General features: G+C 47.0%; 1 long non-coding RNA gene across 8 annotated transcripts in view; it reads right to left on the reverse strand.

Moving 5' to 3' along the window:
• The window catches only part of LOC118175667, a 66,704-nt gene that overhangs the window by 23,627 nt on the left and 24,536 nt on the right, over window positions 1-18,541 (reverse strand). For 7 of the 8 annotated variants that reach the window (XR_004755070.1, XR_004755073.1, XR_004755071.1 and 4 more), the window contains 2 exons: window positions 11,815-11,937; window positions 11,087-11,187 (listed from right to left, as the gene is read on the reverse strand). This is a non-coding gene — a long non-coding RNA (uncharacterized LOC118175667). Of the gene's footprint in view, window positions 1-9,293; window positions 9,485-11,086; window positions 11,188-11,814; window positions 11,938-18,541 lie in introns of all 8 variants that reach the window. The other variant, XR_004755075.1, reaches the window with a different exon arrangement.

Below are 18,541 nucleotides of genomic sequence, written 5' to 3' on the forward strand. Positions count from 1 at the left end.
TTCTGAGTTCTGCCTGGACATATCCTTCCCAAAGACAGATGATGGGAACTGACTGCAACTTTCCAGACAAAGGTTCAGCAGTTCCTTGTACAGTGGCAGGAGCACTTCCCCATCTTTACTGGAAATATCTTGCCTAATAAACCGTATGATCTCATTTGGCTTTTGTGTTTGGTTTTAAAAGGGGTATAAAGCAGGCTCTCCAATATTTCACTTCATTTTATTTTAGTGTTTGTTATCTGGAAAAAAAGAGGGTAGTTAAACTGCCTTTTTAATTAAATTCCTTTAAATCTTTTAAAACAATAACGAAAGAAAGATAGCAAACAAAGTAAGACAGAAGAATTACCATGTGTATAACCAGAGGTATTTTTTCCCGTAACACATTTATATATAAATCTCTTTTTCAAAAACTTGCAAAATTTCTCAGTTGCTCAGTCTGTCTCCTGGGTAACGTGACACCTCACAAGAGGAGCCTTGTGCCTCCGCTCTTTAGTGGGACATCAGTCTTGGGAACCCTATTGAAATTCTTGTCTAAATTAAAAGTATTCCTAATTTCTTGAAGGTGAGAAGAGCTTGCAGTACTGTATCTGTCTCTCTTTGCTTGTCTTCATTGTCACACAGCTTATTAAAATAAAAGGCTATGAGCACCAACAGCTTCATTAAAGCAGGGGGCTGAGCTATGGGCCCTTTGGGCACACAGTCTCTTTCTATAGATCTGTAAAAAGCACCTAAGAATTTACATGAGCAAGGAGGTGCTAAATAGGCTTAGGTTTCCTGTAAAAGGGTTCAAACCTCCAGTGTCAAATGTTTTGAGCTCCATAAACATTTAAAATAATAATAATAATTAAAAAAAAAGTTGGAAAACACTAGCTTAGCTAAAATAACCTGGCAAAGGCCTTCCTTCCCCACATCCCCTGCCATTGGCACAGCAGCTACAGGACAAGAGCTCACCATGTGTGCTGGATGTGGGCGAAAGCGTGTCTGTCCGAAGGTTTCCATCCTGCAGTTTGATTGAATCCACAGCAAGGGTTTTGACCATAAGAAAAGCACTCGAGATGGCTCCTGATGACCCTCAGTACATCAGAGCAGCGGGAGCACTAGCCCCAAGAGGTCAGGGCAGCTGGAAGCACCAACTGGACAATGCCTGTCACCATGAACATCTGCCACAGCTTGGGCTGCCAACAAGTAGCTCAGAGTGGATGTGAAACACCGGAGGTTGTTGGCATTTAAACTCACAGGGCACTTACAAAACCAAGACATTAAGGCTAGCACGTGTTTGCCATTTTCCTTGGAAGTGGGGAATGGGGAAGAAGCTGGTGTGCAGGTGGCTCCGAGTGACCTGGGCAACCCCGGTGCGGCACAGCTCTGCGGAGGGGCTGTGCTGTGGGAACACTTCTGAGCTCGCTCCAAAACCACACCTTTGGTGCTGGTGCTGTGCAAGCCCAGAGCACTCTTAATGCTGTTTCAGCCTGTACCATGTAGATTTCAGAAGTGAGACCACTGGGTCCTGAGGGACACTTTGCTGTCTGCCAAATGGTCCTTTAACATTGCCCAGTGCCTGCCCTTTAGTAAATTTTACTATATTTTCGCTCCAACTTGCCTAATGTATTTTTATTATTGTTGTTGTTGTTTTACTCCTTTTTTAAAATAAGGAGACAATGCTTCCTGTGTCTCCCTCCTCAGACAGCAGCACTCTCCCAGGGATCTCTCAAACATGAAGGCCAGAAGCCAACACCAGGAATTGTAGGTTGCAGTTAGTCTAAAATTGGTGACTTGTCAACTTTAATAATTTCCCAACTGTCTACTTGGGTTGCACACATAAAACTTCTAAATAATATGTCTCCTCTCTCTCCCCACATAGAAAAACACTGTTTCCCTGTCCTCCTTGCACTATGTGACCCTTCGCTGCTCCCCCTTGCTTATCAAGTCAAGGAATTCATTCAGCAGCTCCACTCACTCCCCCCCACTCACAGCCCTCTGAAGGCCTCACCAGCTCCTTGCTCTGTTTAGAAAGATTTATACTTGCATGCCCCTTCACTTCCTTCCTCTTCAGGCTTTGATTTACCATTCTGGCTTCCTTATCACTCCATAGCGCTTCCTACATGTTTGGCTTTATAGCTTCTTGCTTTCCCTCTTTGAAATCACCAATGAGTTGTGTTTCCTTAAAGGCAGTGGGAAAAATCCACCCGGCAAAGTGGCCTTTGCAGGGACCTGTGCAAACCCGAGCTCCGGGGGAACGTCAATGCCATTTTGCTTCTGATGCTGGCCCTAAGCACAGGAAGGACTTTCAACCCATATCAAACTTCCTTGCGCAGTTCTCAGACCCTTGCTTGCTTTTACATTTCCTGTGCATTCATTAAAGGAAAGCCCTGTGCCCTCCGCCAGCCATGAGGAAATATGACCTTTTTCACCTACTTTTTTAGTCCCTCCCTCCACAAAGAGCCACTCCAGCCCAGCGCCACCTTCTCTAGCAGGCAGTTCCACAGCTGCAAAATTTTGCCCTTCCTTGTCTTTGGGTTTGTGACCCAGTGGCTACACAATTTGTGTTATCTTATTAAAGAAATGGAACTCATGGGAAAATACAAGGTCATGCTGGAAAGGGCTCTGCCTGGGGTGACCACCACCCTGCGGACCTCCTTTGGGGTCTCTTGGAGGCACAGATGTGCCAACCTGGAGCAGAATGATGGATCAAAGAAAGCGGCAGAGCCCTCTCCGCTCAGCTGCTTGGTGACTGGACCCGAGGTTCATGTTCCTGATCTTTTAACTCAGTCTTTGAAGTTACTTTTGCATTTGTTCTCCTACTTCTAAATATTCCCCTCTGCAGAGATTAAAGCTGGTAGTAAAATATCCCACAAATGTTTACGATCACAATTACACCTGTTCCTAGAAGGATTTCACAGTCGATTGACTCTCATTATTCTTTTCATATTGGCCTTTCCTGCCCTGGTATCCAGATTTCCCCGCCACGTGAACCAAGTGAGAGCCTTGCAGGTTATGATTTCAGAGTATTCTTTAAAGCATTTTAAACTAAAATCCTCCCCAAATACAGGCATGCAAGTCAGGCAGGTAATGGAATGCCTTTAGCTGGCTGCACTGAAAAAAAAATAATAAGGGGGGTCGGAGGGCGGAAGAAATGTTTTCTATAAAGATTGCCTCTGTAAAGGACAGGGGTGTGCATGACCAAGAAGTCAGTCCCGCTGCTATAAACACTGCAGAAGCCCAGATTAGATCAATTCTACCCAAATTAAGGCATTCCTACTTTAGATCACACAACTTGGATCCCTTGAGGGGAAATTTCAGTTACCAGCGTGAGCTAATACTGATCTGGGTATGACCAGTATTCAAGCATGCAAGATGCTGGGCAGAAAATCAGGGAAAAAGTTAAGCTTTCTTTGGCATTGATTCAGTCTGAATTTCCCAAGAGAAAAACAAAAGATGGGCACTTAGGGTGAAATTCCCCCACAACACAATGAGGCTTGCCTGTTAAATAGGAGTTAAGGCATGCATGGTCAGGCTGTTAGGAAGCAGATTCTAAATGTCTAGCTGGAAGCAGGAATAGGAAATAGAACCCGATGCCTTCGCAGGAGGCTGTTGAGAATCCCCTTCTCCCAACAAAGTCGCTTGGAAACCCCAGGTGCTGTAAGGAGAGGAAAGACTCGATGTGTTAAATATTCCTGGACAGAGCTCTGCTTTACTAAGATAAATGCCTATCGGCTTTCAGCCCTTTTCTCCTGTAACCTACTTCAGCTGTTAGCGCCAAGCAGCAGTAGAACTACGGTCATGTTCACTCAGAAATCATCTCAAAATGCCTTCGTGCAACGGGAAATAGCTTCATATTCTGCACTTCTTCAGATTTCACATGGCAACTTCTTTCACATTTCCAGCACCGAACAATTTTTTCAATAGAAAAATCAAATCCTACAGTACTGGCTAATCTAATCTAAAATTTATATTCACGGGGACTGCCCCCACCTTTGGATGCCCATGAAATAAATCAGGCTGATAAAAGCTTACATGGTCGAACTGAGTGAACACACTAACAGAAAGCAATTGCACTAAAACACCAACATTCATTATGCTTTGCCACAGAGACTGGGATACCACAATTATATTCTCCTCTGGTTAAAAGGCAAATATTGCTTATCTCTTCCATCTTGATATGGTAACTTTCAGCAAAATGTTCAATAGTTACAGCTCTGTCCTAAAAGTCTAATTGCACAATGCAGTAAAAATAGATACAACACTAGCACTTACAAAAAAATGCACTGCAATGTCAAGCAACACTGCCAAAAATCCACAAAGGCAGGCCTTGATCCTGCAAAGCCTCACATCTAGTCGTTGGGCTTTCTCACACATTTGGAATAGCTTTTCTAAAATCAGTGAAACTATCCAGAAAACAGGCGAGGGCCTTTGGCAGGACCAGGGGACTCCTTTACCTGCTCTACCAGTGGAAAATTAGATCTGCTCCCTCCTATATAACCTGTTTCAAATGATATTGAATTACCTACAGGTTACTAAAATTAGACTAACAAATAAATTGCTTTGTAGCTGAACTGATAAAATGTGACTGTTTACATATGATTTAGTACCAGAACTGAGATTAAAGACTACTTCAAACACCGCCTTTGCCCAATATGTCATATAAAATTCTGTTTGGTTTCGGCAGAGCTGAGAATGACTTTAACAACCTTGTTAATCACAGATTAGGACTGGAAAAGCTCCTATTTGGCACCAGGTGTGCCATTAGTAACAAGTGGGATGCAGGCGAGCTGCAGAAGTGCCCTCGCTCCAATGCCAAGGAGCAGGCTCGGACGCTGGAGCTGTGCCATGGCTGAGAGGTGGCAGCGGGCACAGCCGGACGGGGGGCACTGGTGCCCCACACGCCCCAAGCATCTGCCTCGTGGTCCCTTCCCATCTCATTTGTATTCATTTCCTCCAAGTCTCTACTGGCTCCATTGGAAAAGCCTATGATACCCCTGGGAATCCAGCACTGCCTAAATAAGTGTTTTCAAGCCCTAATAAAGTTCATTCCCTTTTTGGAGGTTTCTGCCCTTGATGAAACAAGGCGCGAGGCTGACATCCCTCAACCCACTTTTCCCTCAGCAGGGGCACAGTGAGCGTTTCTTTAAATGTACATTTCAGTCCTCGTCCACCTCTGGGCTATGCTCAGCACCTGGGAGGTGCAGACGGAGGCCGAGCAGAGCGGAGGTCCCCATGCTGGCAGCTCCCTGCCACCTCCTGCTCTCTAGCCCCCAGACACCTGCCCCCTGCTCCCCGAGACTGGGCTCAGCACCAGGCAGCTGGCACTTCTCATGTCCACCGTCTGCCAGGGTCTCACCCAGACATTTCTGCACCTTCTGCCCCAACTCCCTCCAGGGAACTCCTCTGCTGTGCTCCCCAGCGCTGGTACTGCCTCTCACTACCCTCCAGCTCCCCTTCCCCAAAATACTTGTCTGCTGGGATGGGAGATCAACTGTTCTTGGCCCATACTGTGTCTCCTTCACGAGACACTTGCAGGTACTATCACTGAACCTGATGTGCTGTAGAAGCATGCTTGAGTAGGAAGATCTGACACTGGTCCAGGCCTGCAGGACCTGAGCTATCAGTTTGAGCCCTGCAGGGTCCTTTCCACTCACCTGAGGCAGAGTGCCAGCACCGCAGGCTCTCCCAGCCCCACCAAACTGCACAGGGGCTGAACAGAAAATCAGTTCCACATTAAACGTACCTAGCAATCATTTTTAAGCATGACCCTAAAGGCTTAACCCAAGCAACACTCCTCATCTTCACCTCCCACGCAAGCCCAAGGTCCACCAAAATGAATAAGAGAGATTTTGTACATCAGACCAGTCCAACTACAACAAACACCCCGTGGGTAAGCACTGAGCAATGACAAGCTTTCCCACCAGCAATCCTCCAGAGTATCCTTGCAAGTCTACATTTCACTTTATTATCCTTGCCATGCAGAACCAAGGGCTATCTGGGAGGCAGGTGGTACATTAGGGTGGTGCCCAAGCATCCACTTGGCACTGCCAGCCACAGCCCATTTCCAGCGTGCACACAACAGACACCAGCACAGCTAACCTAACCACTTCCACACAAACTATCTCCCAGTTGTGGTAGGAAAGGCAGAAAATATTGGGAGGATGGGTGCTTCTTTCCCTCTGATGTTTTTAAAAAATGTTTGCCATAAATCTCTTCAACGTAAAAAGAAGAAGAAAAGATCTGGAATCCTCCTTTCTGCTATGCAGAAGATAAGCTGTGATTCAGCATGAAAGTCCTCCTGAATTTCGCCTAGTTCCCATTACCACAGTGCCCAAATATCCCGTTGTGAAACAAAGTCCCCCCAGCGAGGTGCAGTGCCAATGCACAAGAACCATCAGGGGGTTTACAAAAGAGAAGAGCAATCTGGCGCCTGGTATTCTGAATGTTGTGCAGCCGACCTTTGAAAAGCAATTCTGAAATCTCTCTCACCAAAACAGAGGCTCCTAAAATCACTTTTGCTATTTAATCATGCTGGTCCCACCTCTGCCCTGACACTTTTGCACTGGCATTCAGGTTTATGGTCTGTATTCTGTCACCTTTAGTTGCTGCAATTTAATGCATGCTTAAGACCCCCACAACTGCAGAGCATGCACCAAGTTCTCTTCCTGCTCAGACCACATGTGTTGTACACTGGTTGTTCCTTACTGTATATTCCATGCTATTAATGTCTTGTGTTTCTATAGCAGCTCCTGTGTGAAGAGCTCAACACACTTTAGAAATGTAAATGAAGCTGAAGCACACCACCGAGGCTGGCAGAACCCCCTGTTCTTTACCTCCTTTGACAACTTTGCGTTGTCATTTAGCTACCGAGTGGTGCCTTTCTGCTCTTGCATGAAGCCCGTGTTCTTCCACAAAAGGCTGCCAAGCAGTGCAGGACCAGACTAGTTCATCCCTGCAGTTCCTCTGGCAGGCACTGGGTAAGTGGCTGAGGTCTGTAGCCGTTCGTAGCGCAGAGCCAGGGCCTGCACGTACCAATTTCCATGGGAAGCTCTGGAAAGGGGCAGAGCTGAAAAATCCACTGCTGTGCTGCCAGTCCTGATGCAGCCCTTCTTCTGCAAGCCCAGAACATTTCAGTGACAGACATCTTCCTTTCCTTTACTGTGGGCTTTACCAGCATGCTACTGTCACTACCAGAAAAGCAGGAAATTCTACTGAAGGTGCCCTGAACCAGTAAGAGGCTGGGAGACAGGACTGAATGTGCTGACAGTGGTATTTTCTTTGCGAAGAGCTGCCACGTGTTCAGGTTTTCTTGGATACGTTTTTCTCTTACAAGTTCTGCCTGGCAGAAGTAGAGGGCTCTATACATCTGTCCAGGACTCCTGGATGTCCAGCAGCTGGCCTGGGAGCAGCAATTGTTGGACTTTGGGAAATCCTCGATTTGCCACATAAACAGGGAGGGACTCTAGGACACACGTGTGACCCTGTGAGATTGGAGCCAGCTCTGTGCTTCTACAGTAATTACCGTGTGTGTGCAGACCAACTGCACAGCACACACACACTGGATGCTTCCTGGAAATGCCACACTCACTACACCAATAAACAGATTTCTGCAAGACTAATTACGTCAACTTGACTTTTAACAAGTCTTCTTGTGCCTCGGTGTATTGGTGGGATGCTGTCATAAATCTGCAACGTTCAGCAAAAGCCTAGGAAAGATATTGTTTCAGTTGAATTAAAAAGGTCAGCCAAGAGCAGCAGAGTAACACAACCAACTCCATCACACGAGGTACTTGTCAGACCTCGTTCCTGTGTGCTGTTCTCAGATCTCTCTCTTTGGATTCTGATTGGGCCGTCCTGCTGCTGAAGATGCCCACGAACAGAGATGTATGTTCAGCCTTAGTTAAAGCTGACGACTCCTTGTGTTATGCAAGCAACTGAGCTTTGCTGAGTGTTATCTTTTGATTGACTCCTCCATGATTCCCCTCCCAATGTATTTATCTGAGGCCAATGACAGCCAGCAAATACTTACTAGAACTCCGGTCTTTGGCAGCTCATTCTGGCAGTATGTGTTTTCAGGCAGTTTGAGAAGTGGGTGTCACTTACATTAGCTCACTCTAAAATCTTGACTCACTCTTCATGCATATAATCCCTCCTGCAAATTCTAGGCCATGGATTTTAATAGAGTTTCCAAAGTAGGTGTGAGGGCCGCTGGCTGTGCTAATTTAGTTCCTATTGATTTATCTTGTCTCCTTTCACGGCAGCAAATTGTAAATGCTTCCTTTGCTTCTCTCAGTGTTTGCTCCCTGCGTGACAAGTCTCTAGCATTGATGGAATGTGTTAGTGAAAAGCGCCTTGATGTCTGTTTTCAATATCACTGAGACAGAGCCATCAACTAGTGATATTCCTGCTCTGGGAGAGCTGCATCATTCAACCTCTACCTACTTAACTTGGAGAGGAAAGCTGGGCCACATGACGTGCAAGCTCCATAGTAAAAGACACAAACCAATCTTCACAAGAGATTAAATAAACCTGTCTTTAGGATTAGATGCAACAGTAAACTATTCACCCATCACAACCTTTTACATCTCCCATGGCGGATGCTAAACTAGTTGCAAACATGAATTTCTTTCTTTGAAGTCAAAATCAGTTGTTGCTGGCTTGTTTTGGTCAGCAGCAGAATGCACCCTCCAGCGAGACTCCTGCTGCATGCCTTAGTTCTCTATGGATTCTACTTTAAAGTTTAAAATCCAATTTTACCTCCAGTCAGATGTGGCTAAAAACTCTATTAGCTCTTGTTTTGTCTCTAGTTGAGCCCCTATTTCTATAACTGGAACAGACATTTTCTTTTGAACTAGATTCAGTTTTAGAGGGGTAAAAGGAAATCCTGATGCTCAGCTTTACTCTCTCCCACCACGTTCCTCCGAGGCTTTGATCAAGACCAACCACATAACATCCCTGCTTGGCTAGGGGCTAGTACTTGTACAGTTATTTCCTGCAGACCCCTTCATGGCAGCTGGAGGCAACTCTGGGACTGTGCAGAAAGGAAGAAGCACTACTCAGGAAAGCATGTGCTGCACTGTGTTCAGCAGTCAAGGCGTCCATGCACAAGCTGAGGACTTGACACGAGGACCGTGTAGCCCTTCCACTGATCTGAGTGACACAGCTCGACTGGCAGGAATACATGGCCAGAAGGTGGGAGGAAGATGGAAGAACAGGATCTCCCTCTTTCAGCAGCAGCAAAAAATAATGCGGCTTAAACCACATCAAGAAGTCATGTTTGAATTCCTGTTCTCAGGAGTCATTTAGGCACTAACCTCCAAAGGTGCTTAGGGGAGTAGAGGAAACCAGTCTGTAACTTGCTCTCAGCAGTGGGGCAAAGAAGTAGAAGTCCGTGGCATATTGCTGTGATCCAGGAAGACTGACACTTCATAAGTGTGAGTAAAGGCATCACCGTCTAGCCTTTAATATGCATGTTTAGCAAGGTCTTGATCCAGTCATGTGTTCCCTGTTTCACACGAGAAAGGCCTGTGTTCCAGCTGCTTTTAGTCCTCACTCATGATTTGGGTACTAATCACATACCTTTTGCAAATACAGCACGAAACTTTCCCTTTAGGGAGGGGAACATTTAGATGGAACCTATAAAGATCATACATTTTCTCTTTAGTTGCAACTATGCATTACACTGGTGTTGTTTTTTAATGACCAGAACAAGCAACTTAATCTTTAAAATTATACATTCGAAAAAAACAAGTTATAGATGCCTTTTGCAGCATGCCTCCCCTGCCTGCTTCACTGGGAATCTTGCATTCGCCTCTGAAACAGAGATAAGCTGGGACTGGCGTTTGCCAGACTCAAATCCACAAACTTCTGGTTGTGACAGTTCCTGAATTACAGACCTGATGTCTGCAAATGACTGGGTTTCAAAGTGAAGGCAGCCATCATTTCAAAGGCTAAGAAATAAATATATCATAAATCAGCATATGTGGATTTTATGTATAAAGATCTAATTAAATTTTGTTCTGTAATTTCTATATGCAGTATACACACACAGTATATATTTTTTCCTTTCCTTTTGTCCATAAGTACAAGCAATATACCATATAATTCTCTTCCTCTGTAATATGCCTGGTTTTTGTGCTGGTAAAGTAACATCTTAGCCTTTTGTAGTCTGTTACAGTGCACTACAGAATTTTTATTGTATGTTACAGTCTGGTTTGGAGATCATCCAGCACAGAGATCTGCTTCCTTTTAAAAAATAACTTAAAATACTGCATTTTTCATAAAGTGTATAAAGCCATACAGAAATCCAAGTGTGGAAAATAAACACGGCAATGCCAATACCAAACATTTAGCAGGCCTGTCCTAGGCCGCAAAATCACGAGTTTGCCTTACAAATCTCGAGAATTCAAAGACAAGTAATTTCAGGCTTCCTCTACTTGCCCTTCTTCCTTTCAGAATTTCTTGGTTGTTTTCAGGCTATTCTATACAATCAGAAAAGTTGACAATTTACCTCCAGTTTTAAAGAACGCTGAAACTCTCACATAATTACAGGATACGAGGAACCAGAGCTTTGAAAAACGACTGTAACAAAATCTGTGGTAAAATTGCAAGAGCTGGTGCTGCTGTAGGCTGAAATCCACTACCTGGCATAGGGCTGACACATCCTTATCCCTATTAACTCTCACCACTGAGATATTCAGAGAAAGAAGCAGAAGCTAAGACTGACCCAAACAAGTACAGTTGCTTGTCTCTACTTCCCCTGGAAAATCCCCACTTTTTGGCTTACTATTGACAGGCTTTCTGCTACCAAACCACATTGCTTCCCTGAGCTGTGAAAATAATTCCTTCCAGCACTTCCAAATGTCATTTTGAAACAAGCTCATAATTCATTATTGGCAAAAAACGCAAGCAGACGGTCAGTGCCTCACTTTTTCACATGCTTGCTCACCCTGGCCAACCCACAGGGAAACTAAAGTGGACATCGCCCCAGTGGTTTCAGGGCCCTCTGCATCCTGCCCTTAACTTGCAAGTGTCTCTGAACACCGAACCCCCAAGAGCCTTCCCAACCCAAATTTCCACAACTCAGTGTGCTCTGGGATGCATTTACCTTTGTGTCAGGATCAGGGCACCAGCATCCTCTTGCAGACCCTCGTCCCAGGGGCAAGGTGCGATGACAGACCACCAGGGTGGGATCTGCAACAGCTGGCTCTGGTTTAGAAAAAAGGGAAAATTATCAAGAGGTTGAACTATTTTGCTCTGACATTTGCAAAACAAAACATTCCGACTTTTCATGTCAAAATGAAACTCAAATAAAAAAGATTGAAAGCTAAAAGAACATTTCAAAATAAATATTTGCTTCAAACTAAAATACGATTTCCTTTAGCAGGGTTTTTAGTTTTTTTTTTGTTTGTTTGTTTCCAGAAAGCACTGAAAAAAAAAAAAAAAAACCAACTTTTTTCTGGTCAATCCAAAACAACCACCACTTCTCCCCAGTTTTTCTGCCTAGCTCTTGCACTGAAATTTGCTGCTCTGACTGCTCTTCTGGTACTTGCAGTGCCCAATGGCAGGTCGCACCCTGCAGATCCACGTGCTGCTCTGGCTCCCAGGGACAAAGCCATACATGCACTTGCTTAAAGAAAAGACAATGGCCAGCTATCAGTGCGTGCTCGACTTATCCAGGCTGCGTGGCTGGGACTCACTGGGGGATCAGAGCTGCACCAAGGGAGTTTGTGCTGTTGTGGTTTTGTACACAGGAGTCACATGGAGTTACCACAGCTGTACAGGAGAGTTGTCAGTTATGAGATGGTTGTTACAGGGTTGGAAGAGGCAACGTACCCTCTGCAGTGGCACAGCAAGGGTTCCCGCAGGGACTGCAGCTTGTGAAGGGCTGAGACTGATTCCCATCCAGCGCCCACAGCATTCATGGGACGGGCTTGTGTATGAAGTGCTCAAGCTTCCCTGGTAAAACAAAAGCATTTCACTGAAGTCAGCAGGGCTAGACAAACAAGCAGTAGATGATGGATCATCTGTCTTCTTCAGCCCAACCCGAGGCAGAACTCAAAGGTAGCGCACTAACAAACATGGGTGCCAAGTACTTCGCCTTGGCTCTGCCTGAGGTGCGTGGAGCCAGTTTTCACTGTGCTAAGAGAAGCACTAAATCCTGTGCAGAGCAGGGCACGCTGCTCACCACTCCGGGAATGGCTGTTTTCAGCTTTCTGAGACACTTGTGAATTCATTTTAACACCAAGAGTTCAGCACAAGATCCTTTTCCCTTCCCTTTTTCATGATTTACCCCTGCACCTCTCCATGCTGGGAGGCTTCTTGGAGTGACGGGAAGGCAAGGCTGGAATGTCACTCTAATTCACACGTCAGGGCCACTCTGACCTCATTTTGGGCATCTCTATCCCTTTCACTTGGGTTTGCTGCTGTTGCTGGCTCTCATTCTGTGCACAGGGCTGCAGCCAGGGGCGCACCCTGCACGTGGCCTGGCACCTCCGTCGTGGCACCGCCGCACTGGCATGGGCCTCTCAGACATGTCCCCAGTCACGGGCTTCATGCAAGGAAGCACCAGATCCCACCCAGCATTGCTCTTTTCTTCACAAAAACATACGATATGCAGTCTAAGATCTGGCATCCAGAAACTCATTTCCCACCCAGAGTGAAATGCTCAGGACCCAGCCCTGCACACAGTGCACAGGCAGCCCTACAGCACCTGCAGGGGTGACTGCCTCCAGGGACGGATCCGTGTTCGGATGATTTGTTATGAAGTGCATTAATTAAAGGGCATCTTTCTCGGTGGCATTTGCCGCCAGTAGATGGACTGTGTGCAGCAGAGATATGTTTCGGTGCTGACATGTACGGGTAGCATCGCTTCAGCAGCGATAGGGAGGTGTTGATGGGATAAAGCCCACCCTCCCAGCGACTCCGTTTCTGCAATCACAGCAGGCCCCGAGCCAGCCAGATGGTCGGTTCTCTCTGTGCCACAGTCCCAGCGCTAATACTTAGCAAGTGCCTAATGGCTCTAGTGGGACTGCAAAGACCTCGCTTTGTGCTGTAAATAAAGTCAAAGGCAAACCGTGTGTGCAAGCTAAACACCAAAAGGCAGATGGGGAAAGGGAGCAGCAGGGCCAGATCTGTTTTAAATGCCCAGTTCCTACTGACAGGTCACCCAGGTTTTGAAGGATGTGCACCTACCCGGGAGCTCGGGGCCTGAGTGCCTTTGTGGTGGGTCTCATACAGACTTGTCTGAGATCTGACAATGGGGTGCAGCAGAGCAGGGAAAGGCAGAGCTGTCCTCAGCCTCTTCATCAAATCACCCAGATGTGAGCCAGACAGGTTCACCGTGGCCAGATGGGGCAGTGGGGTGGAGCATTTCAGCAGCTAACAGCACAGCCCCCATGCCCATGGCCACCACGAGGGTCCCCATGTCCCCGGAGGGATGCCGTGCCCCATTCCCATCAGCTGACAAGGGCCTTTTGCTCTAAGAAAAAAAAAAAAAAAAAAAAAAAAAGTAGAACTGTTTTTTGTAAATTTCGGTTGTTCCTTAAATATACCCTTACATTTACATCAGGTCACACTGCAAGTCAGTTTGACACATAAAAGGGCCGTTTCGCAACGCAGCGCTATGTGCCATACAGATGCGATCAATCACACAAAGCAAATTTCCAGCTCCTACAACTCCCCGGCTCCAGCAAGGGCAAAAGTCAGCCCTGTGCTGGGAGCGAGCCCATGAGCCCTCCCACCCCCACGGCAGGGTCTTCAAGGGAGCTCACGGGATCTTGTGAGACACGGGCCTCGGGAATGCGATCCTAACGCCAGCTTCCTATGCAAGAGCAAAGCAAGATCCTGCCCAACTTTTAGCCAAAGCAGGTCAGCCAGGCTGCAAGGCTCCAGAAGGTGTTCTAATATTTACCTGCACTCACAGTCGTGACATTCACTTGCACATGGTGGCTAAAGAGCCTGAGATGCTGCAGGTCTGCTGGCCCAGCCTGAGCTCTCATGCAGTAGCACCCCGAGTGGGTAAGGGAATTGTTTGGGGCCAACATAAAGCGAAGAACTGTTCAGGAATGTCTTGCTGAAACAGCCTCTGAACTCTACAAAGATTTTGTAAGCAGCATTGTAAACAGTCTTCTACTAGGCTTTAGCCCCCGGCTTCTAAGGGCAAACCCACAATTTAAACAGACTGCAAAAACAGGGAAAATAGCAACACAAAGTGCCACAATCCCCCTGAGAGGAGAAATTCTTTATCCTGTGTTCAGACAAAGACTGAATGCAGATGGAGTGGCAGAGGCTTCTGCAGCCTCTTTGGCGAGGTTTCCTACCAGGGTGCTCAAGAGGAAGGAGGGCACCGCTCCGTGGAGCTACCTCCGGCCGAAGGGAGCCCGTCCTCCGCTGCCTGGGGCTGGAGAAGGGCACGGGGTTCACTGGGGACAGCACGGGGACTGCCCCGGGACAGTCAGGGAGGTGCCTTCCAGACCCAGGCCGTTTCCAGATGTTCCTGCGCCATGCAGGCTGTGTGTGGGTCCCAGCTGAGTGCTGGTCTCCCAGGCCAGGGCTCGGTCTGTTGGGGTGGCTGGCAGGCAGACACCAGAGGTATTTGCAGCATTGCAGCAGGCAGCACCCACCCTTCTCTCCCAGCATGTGAGAGGTTTGACTTGTATCCTCATAACCTCTGCTCCAAACAAAGTGGCAGAACCATTAAGTAAGACAAAAGCAAATAAAACTCTGGATGGTGAAAGAGTCCATGTGCGGGGAGGACACACTATTGACCCAATAGGGCAGGGAGCAAAAGTTGCGCTTAAGATCTTGGCCGGAGCCCACCCGGATCGGCCTGATTCGTGGCAACACATCTAAACCCCTGTGCCACACAAGCTCCTTTTCTGCAAGACACCGCGTGGCGATATTGCAGTAAGATGTACAGCAACAGGCAGCACAAGGATTGCAAGGGTAAAGCTCTCTGGGGAGGAGCCAGCGCTCCAGAAGCACTTAGCGATGGCAGCACCACAGCCACGGCGCTCTCTGCAAAGAGCTCTCTTGCTAATTGAGCAAGCGAAGGCTTTTTGGAAGAAAAACAAATATATTTGCAGACAGCTTAAAACAAGAAAGGAAACAAGAGAAGTTAAGGGGCAGTTGCCTGCAGACAGGCTGCAGAGGCCGCGCAGCCGGCGAAAACTCGCTGCCTCCATCCCTCCTCCGAGCCAGCACGCTTCACATGCCATGGCAGGGAGCGAGGAGGCTCAGCAAGAGGCTGTGGAAATGAAATGGTGTTTCAGGTAGCAATAAATGACCATAAAAACCCAAAGTGTTGAAACTGAGACCTCTCTCTGGGGAGGAGCCAAGCACCAGGGAAAGCCAAAGCTGCTGGGGGCTGAGCCGTGCGGGGAAGCAGAAGGGGCCTGGGACAGGAGGTGGCCATGAAGGCAGCCGCGAGCACGGCAGGAGCTCAAGCCCCCACCTGTCCCTGACCCAGGGAGCTACAACAAGGACCTCTTCAAACAGAAGGACGCACACCTCACTCTTCCTGCAGTTCTGCAGAGCTCCAGGGTGGGGATGTAAAATCCTGACCTTCCGATTTTGTGGTGTGGCTGCAAGGCAATGGCTGGCAATGGGAGCGCTGAAAACAGCCACGTAAGGCCCCAGCGCCCCATTGTGCATTAATACCCTGACTTGCATAATGTAGCAATTAGTCACCAGAACATGGCAGAGCAAATCCCGTTTTTACAGAAGAGACCTGTCTAGGGGTTGGCCATTTTCTCCAACACAGCCCACAAGCCTCTGATGCATTTCTGAGGAGGGTTACGCTGAGATTCTCGGCTTTGAGAAAAAAAAAATGACATGCCTAAAGTGATTTTTTTTGTACCAATGTTTAAGCAAGATGCCTGGGTGTTGAGGTGTGCTTATATCCCTGCGTTTCCTTTAGTGCCAGAAGAAGACTGGGGCTCTTAGGACATTCACAGCACCCAGTCCTCAAAAGCACCATGGGATGGAGCCCGCACTGCCTGCTGTAAAAGAGCTCAGGGAGATGGGCAGCAGCCTCACGGAGCAGAGTGAGCAGCCCCAACCTTCCCAGGCTCTGGAAGCAATTATTTAATGCAGGAACCCACCTAGATCCTGGTCTCACAGCTAAATTAGATGTTAATTATTCCCTTGATGTTCAGTTCTTCCTGACGCCGTAGTGAGAACTGCTGCCTATCGCATTACTGCAGAGCTTCTGAAGATGTTTCAGTCAGGGAGTGGTTTGGTCTGCTTAACTCAGACTTTCTCTTTTCACACACTGTGGGCCAAATTTGCGTGGTAAAATCCAGAGTCATTCCTTTGAAATGACACATTTCGTAGATGTTACTGAAAGCTACTGGCTCATCTCAACAGGGTTATTCTGGATTTACAGCAATGGAACTAAAAGAAAAAAAAATGTGCCTGTCGTTGACCACTGGGAGTATCACAAGGTGTGAATTTAAAGCACAACAGTTATCACCAAATTCCTCCTCAGGTTACAGCGGAATTAGAACAGAGACGCTCTTCATTTTGGAATAAAACGGCAGGATTTAGAAATAGGTACTCCAGAGTAGCATCTTCTCGGTATTTTGTAACTCCAGAACAGCGAGAGTAGCAAAGGAGGTTTAGTTTAGCAAGACAGCCGCTCTACTCTCACCTTCTAGGCAGCAGAGAAGCTACCTGCCACTGTTTTTTTTCAAACCCAGTTGACTCTCCTGAAAAGGGTTTCTGTTCATAAATACAGCGTGAAATTGTACATGGGCTCACCTGCACCGTTTCCTTTCAGCATTAGCTTTTATTGCTAAACTCCTGATTTATTTAAAATGAAAAAAAAAAAATCTCACAGAAAAGAAAAACAAGCATTTGCAGGAGTATGGCAACGTTTTCCATACATGCTTTCCCCATGAGTCAGGGTCCATCCTGTGCACTGACACATCCTGCAGGCTTGCACCAACTTGTGGGGCAAAGCTGTGGGTGAGCACAGCCCAGTCACATGAAAAGCACCGAGAGAAACCAAAGAGAACAGCAGGCGTCCCAGGAACAACCGTGCAGGACACAATTTCCCAGCATTATTTTTTCCCCAGGATATCAGCATGCTGCTAGTTTTGCTCAACACTTTGAAAACTTTGTATGATCTAGAAAGCAGCTCCCTGGTGTTGGACCCACCAGAGTTTGGAGGAGCGCGAATATCTCTGCAGAAGGTGCAATTAAAACAACCACACTCAGCACTGCCCTGTGCATCTTGCAGGGCTGGGACTGGGAAACACAGGCTTGTCTAAGCCTGAGAAGTGATTCAGACTAAGAGGATGCGCATTCAGAGCACGGCTATTCCTGTAAAATGCCACACCTGGACACATTTATTCTGGAACAAAACGTGACCTGATACTACTTACTTTATCCCTTCGGACAGTTTAGTTTCTTTGGCTTTAAAGGTGGGTTAGGCTAACCCAGAACGGTGCTCCGTTTATTCCGCAATGAGTTATACAGGAGCATGGAGGATGGAACGAGTCCACCCCTGAAATTAAATCCCCCAAAGCACACATTTAATTGCATATATTAATAACCAGTGCATATCATCTCAGTGTCCAGAAGACCAAATGGCCCTCCCGATTTGGACAACTTGGGTGAGTATTTGTGAGTAAGATCTCCTCCCCAGAATACCATCATCTATCTGAAAGCGAGGCAGTTATTTCTCAGTGGCTCGGGCTGTGATGTAACAGCCCAAACCCCCTGAATGATCTTAACTAAACTTTGAGGATGAAAAATTAACCACCATAGTTATTTTATTACGCACAACCAGTAAAAAATCACTTCAAATTTACATCATGTCTAACTGAAATCTATTTAGCAGTCACATGGAGACTCGGATGCTTATTAATTATTTATCTCATCTTTTTATCATCAGGGAGGAACAGGTGATGTTTCGCCATCAAGTTTCTGTGCAAGAGCTCTCGGGCACGGGGCTGCGTTGGTGTAGTTCTGCCTTTCCCAATGTACCTGCCCTGGTACACTGCAATATGGCCCCAGCGACTGTTTCTGCTCCTCTCCCCAGAAATAGATGTTTATCAGCATTCTGTCTCCAAAAATACTTTTGCCAGTACTATACAACATATGTTGTATGCTACTAATTAATCTCCAAGTCAGACTTGTGTGAAAACTACTGTTCTAAGCGCTGGGCAGGCTTACACGCAGGTTTCTCAAACAGGCAAGAGAACATGATGGGACAAGAGCTTCTGTGCAGATACCTGCCCTGCAGGTGCTCCCAGAAGAGCCCTGCTTGGCATCCCCACCGCCTGCACAGCTCCCCCCTTTGCCACCACCTTTGGGGGTGGCTCTGACTCCTGCCATGCCCCTGCAGGGGGACACATGCCCAAGGAAAGATGGCTCAGATGAAGCCGTTGCCACCCCTTGGGTCCCTCCAAGGCACTTGAGGAACAAACTGGGCCTCAAAGCAGCTGCTTGGTGCCAGCCAAGCCCCTGTCCTGCTGCCAGGGTGAAATAACTCCTCTCTACTCTCTGTGCATTGTCTTGACTTCTCCCTGAGGAAAACTTATCCAGGACGTCCTCA

This window comes from Oxyura jamaicensis, chromosome 18 (genome assembly GCF_011077185.1).
Source record: "Oxyura jamaicensis isolate SHBP4307 breed ruddy duck chromosome 18, BPBGC_Ojam_1.0, whole genome shotgun sequence".
Taxonomy (NCBI): Eukaryota; Metazoa; Chordata; class Aves; order Anseriformes; family Anatidae; genus Oxyura; species Oxyura jamaicensis.